Below are 15,731 nucleotides of genomic sequence, written 5' to 3'. Positions count from 1 at the left end.
AGGAGAACACTACTGCACTATTCAGAAAGACTTTCTAGAAGACTCTGCCCCCAGGACGGCAGTGCTGCACTGAAGCATGAGCTCAGACCCACAGCAGCAGCCGGGAGCAAGGCACTAGGGACCCTCCCCCCGGGCTGCGGATTCCAAACAGCCGGGGTGGCAGCACCTCGGGCGTTTCCGCTCTGTCCTCCCCTCCGCATCCCAGCCCTGCCGGACCGCACGGAGATGTCAGGTGCGTACCCCACCTCACCCGAGAGGAGCCACGACCCCACCCGGGAGGGCAGTCAGGCGGCACCGCAGATGACATCCGCACAGCGCGTTCTGAGAGGGAGACATGCCAGCCCTGACGAGGAGGAGCCCCTTCAGGGGCCAGGCAAGCGGAGGCGTCTCCGCCGTCCCCTGCAGACGGAGGCGTGGTCCCGCAGCGGCGGGCGGCGGCGGCTTCTGCAATCAAATCCTGGCCCCACCCCCCGTCTGGGATCCCCAGTGTTCCTGCGTTTCCCCCCTGCGGTGTGAGAGCCCGGCCACCACGTAACAGGCCACAGCGCACGCACCCCGACTTGCCGTGACCTCTGGGCGGCCCTGCCTCTCACGGCTCCTTCCCGGCACCGCCACGCTCACGGGCTGGGCGAGAAGAGGGGCCGGATGACCAAGTAAGCAGGTGGCTGCGTGTGAATCGAACGCCGCAGGAGGGGCAAGAGCCGAGCCTCACTCACCTTCGTGCTCCTGAAGCACCCGAGACACGCCACACGGAGGAGGCGCAGGACTGCGACAAACGCCTCCGAAATCAGACCCAAAGAGCCCCGCCCCCCAAGCGAGGCCGTGGCCGGGAGGCTGTGTGGCTCAGCCGAGCAGGCGCAGGCGCTCACCGGCAGGAAGGGGGTGGGGGGAGCCAGAGGGGGCGGGGCCTGTGCACGTGTGCGCGCAGGCGAAGCAGGGCCAGGCCACGCGCCACGCTGGTGTCGGCAGCTGGGCGTGGCGGGGGCAGCGGAAGTCAGAGGGGACCAAGGAGAAGGCAGAACGGAGCCACAACTTCACACGGAGGAGGAACCGCACGCTCCAGAACGAGGAAGAGGGCCTTATCAGGCAGGCGGGTGTGTCGCCACCGCATGGAGCTGACCAGCCGGGGCCCTGCCCAGAGAAGAGGATCCTGACCGCAGGTGAGCGCAGTGTCCATGCATCAAGTTTTCCACCACGCCCGCCTCCGCCAGAGAGGACGGCACAGGCACCGAGGAAGTGCCGGTACTCGGAAGGTTTCTCTAGGAAGAAGGGGCACAAGAAGCACTCAGGCCTGGAGCAGTGCGGGCAGCACCTCAGGAGGAAGCCCGTCCCCGGGAAGCCCCAGGCCAGCAGGCCGGGTGAGAGACGCCCCGAGTCAACTCCTCAGGCTCCCCCAGTGGCCACCGTCTCAGCAGAGCCGCTCCTTCTGGAGAAACTGTACACGACCCTGGGGGCTGAGGGGCTGGGGGAGCTGCTGTTGCCTCAGCACGGCTCCCTGGGGGCCCCCACGCCACGCAGCTTCCGCAATCCAGGTGAACCCTCGTGCTAACCGCAGACGGCGAGCTGAGCACAGCGCAGGCAACACGCCAGCCCAGAGCCACAGCGCAGCAGGCCGGCAGCTGCCGGGGCGGGGAAGCACGTGCCAGGGCCTGTTTCTCACCGGGGCGCCCTGGCCTTCGGGACAAAAATCATCCATTTCTATGCACAAGCATCCCCAAGACTGCAGGGTGTTCAGGGCCCCAGGCCCTGCCCCACGCAAAGCAACGGCCCCGCAAGCGCCGCCCTCCTCACTTGTCTCCCAGCGCCCCTTGGGGGCAGCTCCAAGGAGGTGACCGTACCCCTCGACCCCGGGGCACCGAGTGGCTCTGGACCTCCTTCTGCCCTCTTTCTGGGCTCCCGGCCCACACCCCCTTCAGAGAGCCTGCCACTCCCAGACCCCCGGCCCCAGGGGACAGAGCCAGCCTCCACTCTGCAGCCCCTCCCCACAAGCTGGCCTGCACCCGGCTCACAGAGCACTGGTCTGACCTGCGTGCAGTGGAGGCCCGCCCTCTGTCCCCCTCTCGCTGTGCACAAGCGGACTGTCAGCCCCAAACACACAGCGGACTGTCAGCCCCAAACACACACGTATGGGAGAGTCACGGGGGCCCAGGGCGTGCACACACACAGGCTGTACGTTAAGGGGGCACGAACACTGCCAGGTGGACTTGGGGTCGGGGCCTGGAGGCCCACCTCTCAATGCTCTACGATGCGATTCTCTCCCAAACCAGCACCACAGAAACGGTCGCTGGCAACAGGCCTCCAAGTGCAGGCTTCCTGGAATTTCCCCTCAGCCCTGCTCCGACGCCCCCTTCCCTCAGAAGGTCTGGGCTGGTGGTTCTGAAAGTACATCCGGTCACTCCTGCTGGCCCAGCCCCCGTCTTCGGTGGCCCCGGTGGAGCCTGGGAGGCAGGCTCTGTTGACAGCTTTCGTTCTGCACGCAGTGCTGTCACTGGCTGAACTGCCCCTCCGGTCGACGGTGGGCCTCACAGGCTAAAGGAAGCCCACAGACGGATTGTCTAGCGTCCTGCTGCTGCGTGCATCGCAGCGAGAGCTTCTCTTTCATGCATCCACCTCCTTCTCTGTCCTCTGTGCTACCCTCTGTGCAGACCGGGGCTGAAAGTCCTTGGCGGAGACCCCAGACTCCTCGCAGGCTCACTGTAGCGACCCGCCACTGGGCAACGCCGCCAGCACGACAGGCCACCCTACGAACTCGGGCACAGCTCAGAGGTCAGCGAAGAAGAGCCCCACGCCCGAGGGGCTGGAGGGGGCTCTCCGCCAGGCAGCGCTTCTGCAAAGGCAGGGTCCACGCCAACAGTGCCTGTCCTGCTGCTGTCGTGTTCTGCCTGCCCCGACAACTCCCCTATGCAAAACTCCCTCCTCCCCTCTCCACTCTTCCCCTATTTGAAGAATCAAAACAAGGGCCCTCCCTCCCTCCCTCCCTCCCTCCCTCCCTCCCTCCCTCCCTCGGTTCATTCCGGGCCCACCTGCCACGGCTCCTGACAAATGCCCCCCTGGGCGCTCCAGGCAGGGCTGTCACAGCACATGCCCACTTTAACTGGGACCGAGCTGGAAGATGCCACCTGAAGGGGCTCTGCCTCATGACCCTGGGCCCTGTCGGGGCTGCCCTGGGACCCTCATCTCCCAAAAAGAGAATGTCCCCAGGCACTGCCCAAAGCGCCCCTCTGCTCTCCGCGTCTCCTGCCAGTACCACCCCCAGGCATCACCGTCAACATCCCAGGCAGAGGAACCTCAAACTGCTCTTCACCTCACAGTCTGATGCCAGCCCTGATCGTCCTATGCCCAGTGGGCTCTCTCCAGGAGGTCCCAGAGGCTCCTCAACTTTCCACGCAGCAAAATTAAGCCCAAGCCGTTGGGTAATCCTGTCCCTCCTCCCACATTCTCTGGATTAAAGGCACCTCCAGCTACGCAGGTTCAAAAGCCAGACATACAAGAGCCCCCTGCCACCTGCCCCCAGCGGCTGCCGCCACCAGCCCGTCCCCAGCACCACGGGCCCGTCACTGGACACCCAAGAGCCCCCCGCCGCCTGCCCCCAGTGGCTGCCGCCACCAGCCCATCCCCAGCACCACGGGCCCGTCACTGGACGCCCTAAACTACTTCCTTCCAGCCCGTCTGGTCCCCACTGCTGCCACGCCAACGACCCGCCCTGTAGGTCACACCAAATAACGCCTCGTAATAAGAGTTCTGATCACGATACACCCCGACCCCGGCTTCAAAACCCTCCAGAGCTTCCTCCTGGGTGAAATAAAGTCAGACTCGCGGGGCAGCCCCCCACCCCAGTCCCAGCCGAAGCCTGTCAGCAGGCCCAGGGGACGTGGGCAGTGCAGGCAGGGCTCTCGACGCCAAGCCGAAGTCCTCCTCCGAGAGGCGGGAGCCTGCCCCCTCCCCAGCCCCGCTTTCTGAGCCGCTGACAAGAATAGTTCTGAGAAGCCGCTTCAACGCTGGGAGCTGTGTCTTCCGTTGCTTTGTTTCCCCAACACACAAAGCAAGGCCTTTTTTTAAATGTAAAACATTATAATTATTTTGGTGCCTCATTCCAAGAGAGCTTTGTAAACAAGAGCACATGCTAGGAAAGGCGAGGATGGGGGAGGAGCAAAGCAGGAGAAGAAGGCCTCAAAGCCACAGCACACGGGGTGCCGACGCCCCCAGGGCCAGAGAGCGGACAGAGACCCCTGGTGGGCGCCCGACACAGAGACCAGGGGTGGGGGCTCAGCCCACAGAACCCACGGCCTCCTCGTGCGGCGGACGGTCCAGCGGGGATGGCCGCGAAGTGGAGCCCCATCGGGACGCGCTCACGGAAACGTGCAGCTACACAACCAGGGACTGGGACGGGCGCACATTCCGGCACCAGGGGGCTTCACGAGGAGACTAGACCGTGGTGACCACGGGGCTCCTGTGAGGAGCGTCCTCTCCAAGCCGAGTGGGCCACTCCAGACGGCAGGCCCTGGAGGTCAGGGGCCACGTCACGGCATTCACAGGGCCAGAACCACACAGCTCTGAAGGCCTTTCCAGCTCTGAGATCTCATGGCCAGTCTGCGCCCCACAGATGCAGCAGCAACCTCTGTGTTCCCGTGAAGTGCTGGCGCTGGGAACAGCGAGGAAGGTCAGCCCCCGGTGGGCGAAGGAGCCGCAGGCAGCTCGCTGCCCCTCAGCCTCCCCGGCGGCCCTAAGGGAGGGTGGCGGGCTCACAAGGGGGCTTTCAACAGCCCCCAGGCTGCTCAGCCCGGCAGCGCCGAGGAGCCCTCGCCCTGCACATGGAGCCGGCACCATGGTCCAGGTGTGCAGGAAGCTCCTCAGCACATCCAGGTATCTTCCTGCCTCTCAGAATAAGCAGCTCCGAGGGCAACTGGGTTGACGCTGCTGCCAGGTCGGGGCAGTCCTGGAGCGTGGCCTGTAGGAGGTGTCGGTGCCAGAGCCCCGAGGACCCGCGGGAGCCTCCAGGGGCAGAGGGGGCAGCGTGACCGCTGTTTCCGTTTTGCCTCCCTCGTCGGCGCATGAACTCCAGGAAGTCAGGGACCCGCCTGCTGTATCCCCAGCAACAGGCCAAGTGCTGGGCACTGGCTCGTGCCACAGGGACCGAGTGCCACAGAAGCTGGGGGCTTCAGAGGGACCGGGCCTCGCGTGACTTTGGGAGACACTCGTGTCCCTCCCGCCTCCGGGCTGGCAGGATGACGTCCCAGCTGAGCCCAAACACAGCGGCGGTCTCGGTCTGCCTCACCCGCAGAAGAGTAACCACCAAGAGAAGGCAGAGCCAGGGTTCTCTCTGCACGTGGCCGATGCCTGGGGCACAAGGAACCTTCAGGGGCTGGGAAAGTGCTAAATCCCGATGGGGTGCAGGTTACAGAGGCGGACACGTGGGTAATAATGCAAAGTCTCCACATACAACCTCCCCGTATCTTATACTCGAAACAGTCTAGGCAATGTTTCCAGCTATTTGAGAATTGCCACTTACTGTCTCCTCACTGCGTCCTGAAATGGCAAACCAGGCAGTGCCTCATGCCACTCAGCCAGCTGAGGGCCAACAGGCAGCTGCAGGCGGCCAGCTCCTGACGGAGAAGGCGCGGCCCCAGCGGATGGAGAGCAGAACCCGTCCTGGAGCCTCCGGAGGCGGCCTGGCTGGTCAGGACGGGCATCGTAAGTCCCACTTGCCCAGATGAAGACACCGTAAGTCACTGGCAGCCACAGTTGGTAAAGGACGGGGCAGGACAGGACTTACACTCAGCTACGCAGCCTCCAAACCTGTACCCGTCAAGCAAAAGGCTGACACAGTAGACGGTCACCGTACAGCGCCTGTCTCCAGCTCTCCTCTCTGATGGGGAACTGGCCCTTTGTCGTTCCCTCCAGCTCTTGTGGGACTGAGTGCCCATCACGCCCTGGCCATAGGGCAAGCACAGAAAACGGGGCGGATGGCCAGGACACGTCATCCCTGTGCGTGGAAACTGGCCCCAGGGAAGCACGAGACCGCGCCAGCTTGGGGGCGCCATGAAGTGCAGTGACAGCCCGCACAGAGGCTCCGGGACACCTGCAGCCAACTGGCCAGCGCAGGAAAAGTCTGGTGGCAAGCGAAATGGGGGCAGCTGGTGTGGGGGGACACCACAGTGCAGAGGCACCCCTGGTTCTGTGACTGAGGCCAATACCAATTTCCCAGCCACTAGCAGAGGCGCCATCCTCTGTGTTTACCGAGTCGGTTACAGTCGGGCTTCCTTTTCCTGCAGCCAGGAAAGGGCCACCTAACGTACCGCAGTCCTGGGAGTTTTCTGGGCCAGAGATGAAGCCTGGCCGGCAGGAGCCTGGCTCCTTCAGGGACACACACTGGGGAGAGACTTCAGTCCCAGGGGAGGAGCAGCCTGAGCTGAGCGACATTTCCAAGCAACGATTTATGGGAACGCTTGGTGCTAGAAAGCTGGTCTGGAGGCAACTGAGCCCATTTCAGAGCGGGCCTGGCGGGAGGCGCCGAATCGACGGGTGTCCTCTAGCGTGCATCCCTGCAGGTAAGGAGTCAATCAGGCAGAGCCTCCCAATCTGTTCCCGCTGAGCCCAGAAGCAAAGCTGTTTACCCCTCACGCCCAGAGGTGAGTAAATAAAGCTACCAACAGTCAGCACCCTCTGTGTCTCTGGCAAAAGCTTTTAAGTTACTTCAGGAAAGCCAGTGCCCCCGCCTGGCCCTCCATTAAGGTTCAGATGGACCAGACAGCCAAGAGCTGCGCTTTGGGACTCAGGGGCAGAAGCAGCCGGCTCTGGCTTTGAGAGGCAGCCTGGCCGCCTTCTCCGAGCTGGAAGCACAGACACTCGCCACCGGGAGCCAGCAGCGAGGTGTCACGCTGCCCCGGACACAGACGCTGCAGGAGGCCTGGACACAGGCAGGGCCGGCAGCGCAGAGGCCCAGGGCACAGGGGACACCCAGCCACGGTCCTGGCTGGGCCCTGGCTACCCGTGCCCCGGCACCAGGGGTCCAGCTGGTGACGGTGCCTTCCCCAAGGCAGCTGAGATCCCCTGTATTTTCAGGACAAGATTTGTGACACAGAGTTTTAAAGTGTCCTCTGCATATTCATGAGTTCTCACCCGTCCCAGTGAGCCGGGGACAGGTCTGGCTAACTCAATGGCTGACAAACGTCCTCCAAGGTAAGTGGTTCCTAACTGGTGAGGAGACAGCTGGAGGGTTCTGAGCGTTTCCGCACAGGAGATGACGATTCACTGCTGGCCTTCTCACCCAGATGGAAGAGAGGCTTCCTCAGAAGCCCAGGCAGTGAGCGATACGAGACCCCTAGACGCCGTCATAACACCAGTTTGAGTTCCTGCCTTGGTTTCTACCCGATGGTCTCCTGGGGTCTCTTGCTGGCGGCTCTTAAAATAAACTAAGGAGATAATATCAAGAGAGAGTCCTGACATTTAGCCAGCCTTAATATCTCAGTACAACAGCCTGCCTGAAAAGTCAGCTCAGAGCATCTATTTAAAAGCAGCCCAGCACTCAGCTTCTGAGAAGAGGCCAATTGGCACGCAGCCCGCCGTCCCTCTCCCTGCTGACGTTTGTGGTTCCGCAGGTGAAAGGAGCCCATGGCTGTCAGTCAGTCCCCTAAGAAGGGAACGAGCTCCGGAGCTACTTCCTACAAAGTGCATCTCCTGCCCAGGGGGGCGGGGGCGCTGACAGGGCACAGGAGCCCAGGCAGTCCCACTGCCACTGCCCCGTGGCCCGCTGCCAAATCCCTCACCGGCTCCTCCCCCGTGAGGTGGGGTCAGCACCCTCCACGCGGGCCCCTGGAGCTGTAGAGATGTAGCGAGATGATTAAAGTAAGAGTGGACGTGAGAAAGGGCTTAAAGATGATTAAAGTAAGAGTGGACGTGAGAAAGAGAAAGGACATGAGAAAGGTGGCCCGCTGACCCAAAGCTCCTCACAGAGGCTCCCAGTTCACTGATCCAAAATTTAAAAGACTGGACCCCAAACGGGCAGTTTCGAATTTCACTTCTGAATACATGACAACTCAGGCAGTCACAGACCCACAGGATGGGGCAGGAAGCCCCACCCCTCGGAGCACACGCTTGGGGACCCTGGAGGGTCCTGGGACAGCAGGAGTGCCCGCTCCTGCCCAAGGCTGGGTCAGGAACAGGGCGAGGGATGGGGTGAGCGGCGACGTGAAACAGTCCTGACCACCTCAGTGCGTGTGGACCCTTCGAGGCGCCGAGTGCGAGGCCACGCCAGGCGCAGCCTCCACTCTGAAAACCCAGGCGTGAGAAGGCCCAGGACAGCTCCCGAGGCCCACCTGCGACTGCCACTCACAGCTTTTAAACACGCAAGGTTAGCAAGTTACTTCTGCGGGGAAGTGGTGGTGCCACGAGCAGCAGTGCCCAGCACCTCCTCAGCCCCACGCAGCCGTCGGCGTGCGCTGCCAGGCGGGACGGCAACCACACTGCCCGCCTTCGGGGGGGCTTCACTAGAAACCACAGACCTCAAGACAAACAACCCCTGCTTCACACTGCCGGGCAAACAGGCTGACGAACTGTGTCACTGTGTGCCTAACAGGGCATTTCAAAGGAACACTGAATTAAAACGAAGGCTCTGTAGTAGAGGGGTCCACGTGAGTAATGACGTGGGCCTCACAAAGGCTGGCCCGAGGGCTGTGTTTCCAGGGAAGAGCACAGGAGGGCGGCCAGGACTCCCGAACCCCTGCTTCAGGGGCTCCCCCAACGTTCCCTCCCTTGGGGAAGGCGTTAACACCTGTGCCACCGGTAACCCCCTGTCCAGCGGGGGCCACGGGTCCACTGCTGCAGCAGACACGTGCTCTGCGTGGCTGTGGGGAGGGACACCAAGGAGAAGGCGTGCCCTGCCCCCTCCGTGCCCACGACGTGGACGTGGTGGGACAGCGACATGGGCAACAGGTGGTTCCTGAAGGTGTTGCAGGTCACACAGGGGGAGCCCTGGGAGCACAGCGGGGGCACCTAGTTCAGCTACCAGGGGCCCAGAAACCTGCACAGAGAGGCCAGCAGGGGCAGGCCTGGACCGCCGGTCAGGACTCTGGAATTAACCCCGAGCACGGTGCCCAGAACGGAAGGTGGCACCAGACGCCTTTCACGGACCCTCCCCTCCAGGAGGAGGGAGAAGGCGGCAGCACCGGTGGCCCGCACAGGCCAGGACGGCGGGCGAGGACAGAGGTGTCCAGGAGCCAGCCCCACCGGAGCCGTGGGGGAGGGGGTCTGCTGAGGGCAGGAGGAGCCAGGGCAGGAGGACGGGGACGGCGGGGGAGAGGAGCCCTGCAGCCAGGCCCGCTGCACTCTGGGGAGAGGCCTGGCCAACAGGCCAGTCACTGTGGCTCTCAGGGCCAAGTTCCCAAGGAGCTGGGCCAAGAAAAAGGCCCAGTGGGGACAGCAAAGTCTGAAGGGTGCTGGGTCCCCACAAGCCCCACTGCCCTCGAGGACACGCTGGCCCTGGGAGCACCGGTCAAGACAGCAGGACAGAGGGGAACGGACGGCCTTGGAACTGCCCTGAACCGTCCCTGCACTGGCCGTGCGGCTTCAACTCTCTAAGTCCCACCTGAAGACTAAGAACAGGCCCACCCTCAGCCCCGTTTGTGATAACTACAGCCAGTGCCTGCTGAGTTCCTGACCCACGACAGGCACTCAGTAAATAAAATGCATTTTTAGTCACACTCATCAGATGCAAGAATGCGCTGAGCCTACTTCAGTAAATTCACAGTAAATTCGAGACCGGGTTTGGACCCGAGAAGCGGCTGCTCTCCCGAGTGCTTTTCGGGAAGCCAGATGCTTGCTCCAGTCTGCATATATCCTTGATAGCTCTCTGATCCCAGACTAATCACTTCACGCTTCTGTAACTGAGCCGCGTTTGTCCTCAGCTGGCTCCACCACTTCCTGCAGCCGGGAGCCCGGCTCATCTCACCAAATGGCTCTGCTTGAAAACTGGCAGAGTCATCAGCTGTTGAGCCCCAAGTGCCAGGCTACTGTCTGCGATGCGACCCTGGTCCCTCCCAGGGCCAGGGGCGGGGAGGTAGAGGCCAGGCCCCAGGCCGTCCAGCTCGCGTAGAACAAACCGCTCATCAGGAAAGGACTCTCACAACCAAAGCCCAAGCAGCCACTTCGAGACAATGACAGTCAGGAGCAGCTCTGGATGGCCTCTCCAATGGCAGCGTTTAATCAAGAGTCCTTAGAGCAGGCGTGGAGGCCTCTCAGGTCGTGTTTGATATGGGACTGGCTGGAAACAACAGAACACAATTAACCTCCATCAGAGAGAGGGCTGAGGGCTTGGCCTGGAGCCTCGGCCACGACGGGTCGGTGGCCAACCGAAGTCCCAGCACGGTCACTCCAATTAACTAACTCCCAGGGCTACTAGCTGGGCTGCCTGCCTGGCACTGAAGCCCCTGTGTCCCCTGAACTCCAGGAGCAGCATGGGGAGCTGCTGGGGCCCTCAGCCGGCTCCTCCAGGACCACCCCCTTCACCCCAGTCCCCGCTGGCCGCCGGGCTCTCCTGGCCAGGGAGGAGGAGGGCCATCCACCGTCGCCCCAGAAGGAGGCGACTGCTCGGCCCCGGTGCTGCTAACCCCACTCTCCCTCCCCACTGATCCCCTTCCCCAGGGACCTGCGTCCACAGGAAGCCAGGAGGGAGCCAGCAGATGCCAGCGGAAGGGCAGCACAACACCTTCTCGTGGCCTCTTCTCCAGGGCGTCTAGGATCACGGGGGAGGGGAAGTGCTGCCTGGCACTGACCCACCGCCCAGAGTGGAAGCAACACATTCACCCCACCCCCGCCTGCTCCAGGAAGACAGATAGGAGAGGCCCCGCAGGGGTCCAAACAGACCTGGGGCAGGCAGTGCTCTGACGCTCTTTCTAGGCCCAGAGCCAGAGGGAACTCGGCTCGAGAGCCAAAAGCGCAGGGACGGAACGGCAGCATCTCCACGGCAGGCCTGGCAGGACCCCTTCAGAAGCAGCAAGCTGGCAGGGCCCCCGCCCTGCCAGGCGGAAAGGGCAGAGGAGACGCACACACAAGGCCCGGCAGGAGCAGGGCCAGGTCTGACCTTGGGATGTGGACTGTGCTTCCACAGGTGTAGAAAGGTACAGGGCTCCGCCCGCAGGACCGTGTGTTCTGCTTCCAGAGCGCTCCGTGAGGTACCGGTCACTCCTGTCTGGCAACACCCCTGCTGCTACCCGCCCATGACGAGGATGCCAAGGAAAACTTTGCTCGAGTCAAGTAAACAAAACTCTAGAACATGAAACCCTAGGTGTTTCCTCTCACCCGGGGAGGAAAGCATGCAGGGTCACCCGGCACCTCCAGAGGTCCCATCTGCACAGGGACGACTAGGCAGACACCCCCGACCCCGTGACAAGAGGAGACAAGCACAGCAGACACGGCAGGACGAGCGGCTCACGATCGGAGAAACAAATGGAGTTCTGTGGTCCCTAGAAAGCCTGCAGGGGCCTGGCCGACAGCCTCCCCCAGGGTCCTGTCTGCAGCCACCGCGGTCAGAGGGGCAGATGGGCGGTCACAGGGGACTCACAGCACACCCACGTCTCGGGCCCGACCTCCAGAGCATCCGGGCACCGCAAAGGAATGAAGAAGCCTCTTCACCGCGGGAGGCCAAGCCCGGGGCTTCAGGGCACAGGACAGCGCCACCCCACAGCGACCCCCCACCCCGTACCACGACAGCCCCCCGAGTTAGCGCGAGAGCCCCGGGGCATGCAGGCTCTCTACCAGGGTGCGGGCACAGCGTCTAATCCTGCCAGGCTTGCCTGGGCACTGCCTGGCCCTCTCCTGAGCCCCCACCGGGGGGGGGGGGTGCGGCAGGTACCCACACACTCCACGTGTGTCGGGGGCCGGGCCCTGGATGCCTCCCGTTCTCCCTCCTGGTACTCGAGGAGGCGGGCTCCCACCTCTGCCTGCCGAGTCCAGGGCCGTCACAGAGAGGGCATGAGCTGTGTGTGTGTGGGAGACAGAGCCGCGGGGACGGGAGGAAGCCAAAGCGCCTGCGAGCGTCATGGTGGCTGCAGGTGCCACGAGGGGTACTTGCGTGTGAAACGCAGCACCATCTCGGAGGACCAGATTAACTCGCTGGAAACTTTTTTTTAAACCTATTTTACAATTAATGATAAGATACTTTATGGAGTAATTACCCCAAAAGTCAGGGATATTTAAACAGATCACGAAACTGCTCCAACACGGCCCCTCCAGGGCAGCTCTCCCAGAGGACGGCACCCCCCAGACCACGCGCAGCCCTCAGAGCCCGCCTCCCCGCCTCCAGTGGAGGAGACCCGGGACTCCCCGCTGCACTGAGCCGGCAGCCTCCAGGGCCCCCTCCTGGGCACCCCATGTCCTGGGCCGAGATGTACAGAGACCCAGGTGGCTCCGAGCGAGAGAGCTCCTTCCTCTCTTCCAGCCTCACTTGGGAGGGGCCTCCCCTAGGTCAGCCCATCAACGGGTGGGCGACGGAGTGGACAGAGCTGAGAGACGCTCAAGCCCAGCCATGGGGCACCCGCAACGGAGAAGTGAGTCTCTGTGCGTGGACAGGATGTCCGGGAAAGGAGGACCTTGGTCCACAGGGTGACCCGGAGAGAACCACCCCTCCCCGGACTCCACGCTTTTCCAAACCTAAGCTCATACAGTTGGGCCCCATCTCCTGCTGCACCGTGAGCTTCTGAAGGGGAAAGCAGGTGATGGCTCCCGCTGCCGGGTCCCCCATGGCCACCGGAAGGTGCACACAGCAGGAGCACCTCCGAGGGCCCACGCTGAGGGCTGTTTCAGGAAGGCTCCCAGGCGGCCTGGCCCAAAGGCTTAAAAATGCAAGGGCAAGCGTTCGTTTTGAGGGCTGCCAAGGCATGATCCCCTTCATTCCTCTGGCTTTTACGAGAGGCTATATTAAAAATGGTTTATACAGAATAAAATGTTATATTTATGGCAAGAAAATATGGAGAGACAATAAAATTAGCAGAGCACAGAAATGAGAGAATACTAAACATCCTTGGCTCTCCAACAGGAACAGAGAAGGAACAATCGAGGCTTCAAATTGAAAGGCATTTAAACCGATTTAGAATTCGAAGTTCCATCCCTCCTTCCCTGCTGAGCCCCGTCCCAGGGGGCCCTGCACAGCTCAAGGGCAGCACCGCTGGAGTCCCCCAGCTCACGCTCACACAGGGGGCCTGGAACATTCCTGCCGGCGCCAGCCTGGGTGATGGCAGAGCAGCTCAGGTATGTCCCCTACCCCATACCTCACTCCCCGGGGGCTTCCTGTACTGTGTGGTTGCAACCCCTCCACTTCCTCCCTGGACCCTGGCAGTGACGTCACAGTGGGCCAGGAAGTACAAGACTGACAGCCGTTCTCATTCCCGCCTCTCTGGTCGAGTGGATCCACTTCCACGGAGATGGTAACTGGCAGTCGCCAAAGACCTACGACCCCCGCCCACACAGGCCTGAAGGGCCTGACCACCCACAGCCGGAGCCCCCCTTGGAACGGGTGCCACGGCGCCAGGGCTGAGCCAGAATGCACCCTGCTGCCCCAGCGTGGTCCTCTCCTCACGCCCCCAGGGCGCCAGGAAAACTGGACAGACTCGGAACAAAGGGCAAATCCACCTGCACTTGTCTCAAGACCCTGACTGCCGGGGTAGCTCTTTCTCTAGGTCCATCTCGCTTGGTTTCTGTTTGTTTTAAAGTAATAGACATTATTTTTAGAGCAGTTGCAGGTTTACAGAAAACTAAGCAGAGTGTCAGGGTTCTGCAGTGCAGGACGTTTGTTACAACTGATGATCGGACACTGTTACATTATTATTAACTAAAGTCCACAGTTCACATTAGGCTTCACCTCTTGGGTTGTACATTCAACAGGTTTTGACAAATACACATTACGTAGCCACCATTCCTATGTCACAGTAGTTTCACTGCCCAAAACACTCGTCTGCCCCCCACCTACTCCCCCCTCCCTCCCCGTCTCCCAACTGTCTCCGTAGCCTTTCCTTCTCCAGACTGTCATATAGTTGGAACCACACACTATGTCGGGCCTTCATGTCGGCTTCTTTCACTTAATAACACGCATTTACAGTTCCCCATGTCTTTTCGTGGCCTGATAGCTCACTTCTTTTCACTGTCTACATGCACCACAGTTTATCCACTCACTTATTGAAGGACACCTTGGTTGCTTCCAAGTTTTGGCATTCATCAATAAAACTGATAGAAACACCTGTGTACAGGTTTCTATGTGGACCTAAGTTTTCACATCCCTTCAGTAAATACCAAGGAACGCGAGTACTGGATTGCGCGGTAAGAGCATGTTTGCTTTTGTACGAAGCCACGACACTGTCTTCTAAGACGGCTGCACCGCGCTGCACTCCCCCCAGCGACGGCGAGGCCTGCTGCTCCGCGCGCTCGGGGGCATTCGGTGTCGCCGGCGCTCCCGATCTTGTCCATTCTAACAGGAGTACGGTGGCATCTCACTGTTGTTTTAATCTGCTTTTCCCTGACGACACATGATGTAGGAACACCTTCTCATATGCTTATTCGCCATCTGTTTATCTTCCTTGGTGAGGCGTCTGTTCAATCTTCTGCCCATTTTGTAATTGGGCTGTTTTCTCCCTTTTGGATTTTAAGAATTCTTTGTATATTCTGGGTGCCAGTCCTTTATCACACACGTGCTTTGCAAATACAGGTAACCCTTGAACAGCACAGGTTTGAACTGCACAGGCCCACTTCCACACGGATATTTCTCACCAGTAAATACCACAATACTACAGAGTCTGTGGTTGGTTGAACCCGAGGATGTGGACTATAAGTCATACGTGAATTAACCCCTGCGCTGTCAACTGTGTTTCTCTCGGTCTGTGGTCTGTCTTTTCATTCTCTGAACAGCATCTTTCATGGAGCTAAAGTTTATAGTTTTAATGAGGTCCCGTTTACCAACTTTTTCTTTCACACACTGTGCTTCTGACGTCGTATCTAGAAAGTCACTGCCAAACCGAAAGTCAGCCACACTTGCTCCTTCACCTTCTAGGACAGCCGTAGTTCTGCACGTTACGTTTAGGTCCACAGTCCATTTTGAGTTAATCTGTATGAAAGCATAAGGTCTGTGTCTAGACTCACCTGTTTGTTTAGCATGTGGACTTCCAGGTGTTCCAGCGCCCTTTGTTGAAGAGACTTTCTTGGCTCCGCTGTGTTGCCTTTGCTCTTTCGTCAAAGAGCAGTTGACTCTGTTCATGGGATCTGTTTCTGGCTCCCTATTCTGTGCCATGAAACTGGCTGTCTGTTCCTTCCCCAGCACTGCACTGTCCTGGTTACTGGGGCTTTACAGGAAGTCGTGGAGTCGGGGAGTGTCGGTCCTTCAACTTTGTTCTCCTTCAACATTGTACTGGCTCTTCTGGGTCTCCCGCTCTTCAAACAAACTTTAGAAGAAGTTTGTCCACATTTTGCTTGGGACTGTTTTCGACCTGTAGGGCATTTTAAGAACTGACAGGATGACAACACGCAGCCCTCCTATCCATGAACGTGGGCTCGCTCTGCACGCATTCAGATCTCTGATGTCCTTCACCAGAGTTTTATAATTTTCCTCATTAGATCTTGTACGTGTTTTGTTTGGTTTATACTTAAGTATTTCTGTTTGTTTGTTTGTTTTTGGTGCTAATGTAAATGATATAAAGTTTTAAATTTCAAACTAAATGTTCATTGACTTGTATATATTGACCTTGTGTCCT

General features: G+C 60.3%; 2 protein-coding genes across 15 annotated transcripts in view; one reads left to right on the top strand and one right to left on the bottom strand.

Annotated features, from left to right (window-relative positions):
- NUDT1 (nudix hydrolase 1) overlaps positions 1-15,731 on the top strand; it is a 154,636-nt gene that overhangs the window by 29,521 nt on the left and 109,384 nt on the right. The gene's annotated exons all lie outside the window — the stretch shown is intronic.
- Positions 1-15,731, bottom strand: part of MAD1L1 (mitotic arrest deficient 1 like 1) — a 316,733-nt gene that overhangs the window by 204,582 nt on the left and 96,420 nt on the right. The window contains exon 1 of one of the 14 annotated variants that reach the window (XM_033426713.2): positions 11,078-11,562. The exons of 12 other annotated variants lie outside the window; for them this stretch is intronic. The gene's annotated coding sequence lies outside the window, so the exon portion shown is untranslated. Of the gene's footprint in view, positions 1-10,860; positions 11,054-11,077; positions 11,563-15,731 lie in introns of those variants that run through there. One more of the 14 variants, XM_033426711.2, reaches the window with a different exon arrangement.

The sequence above is a fragment of the Orcinus orca genome, chromosome 16 (assembly GCF_937001465.1).
Source record: "Orcinus orca chromosome 16, mOrcOrc1.1, whole genome shotgun sequence".
Lineage (NCBI taxonomy): Eukaryota > Metazoa > Chordata > Mammalia > Artiodactyla > Delphinidae > Orcinus > Orcinus orca.
This window is presented reverse-complemented; position numbering and strand designations above follow the sequence as displayed.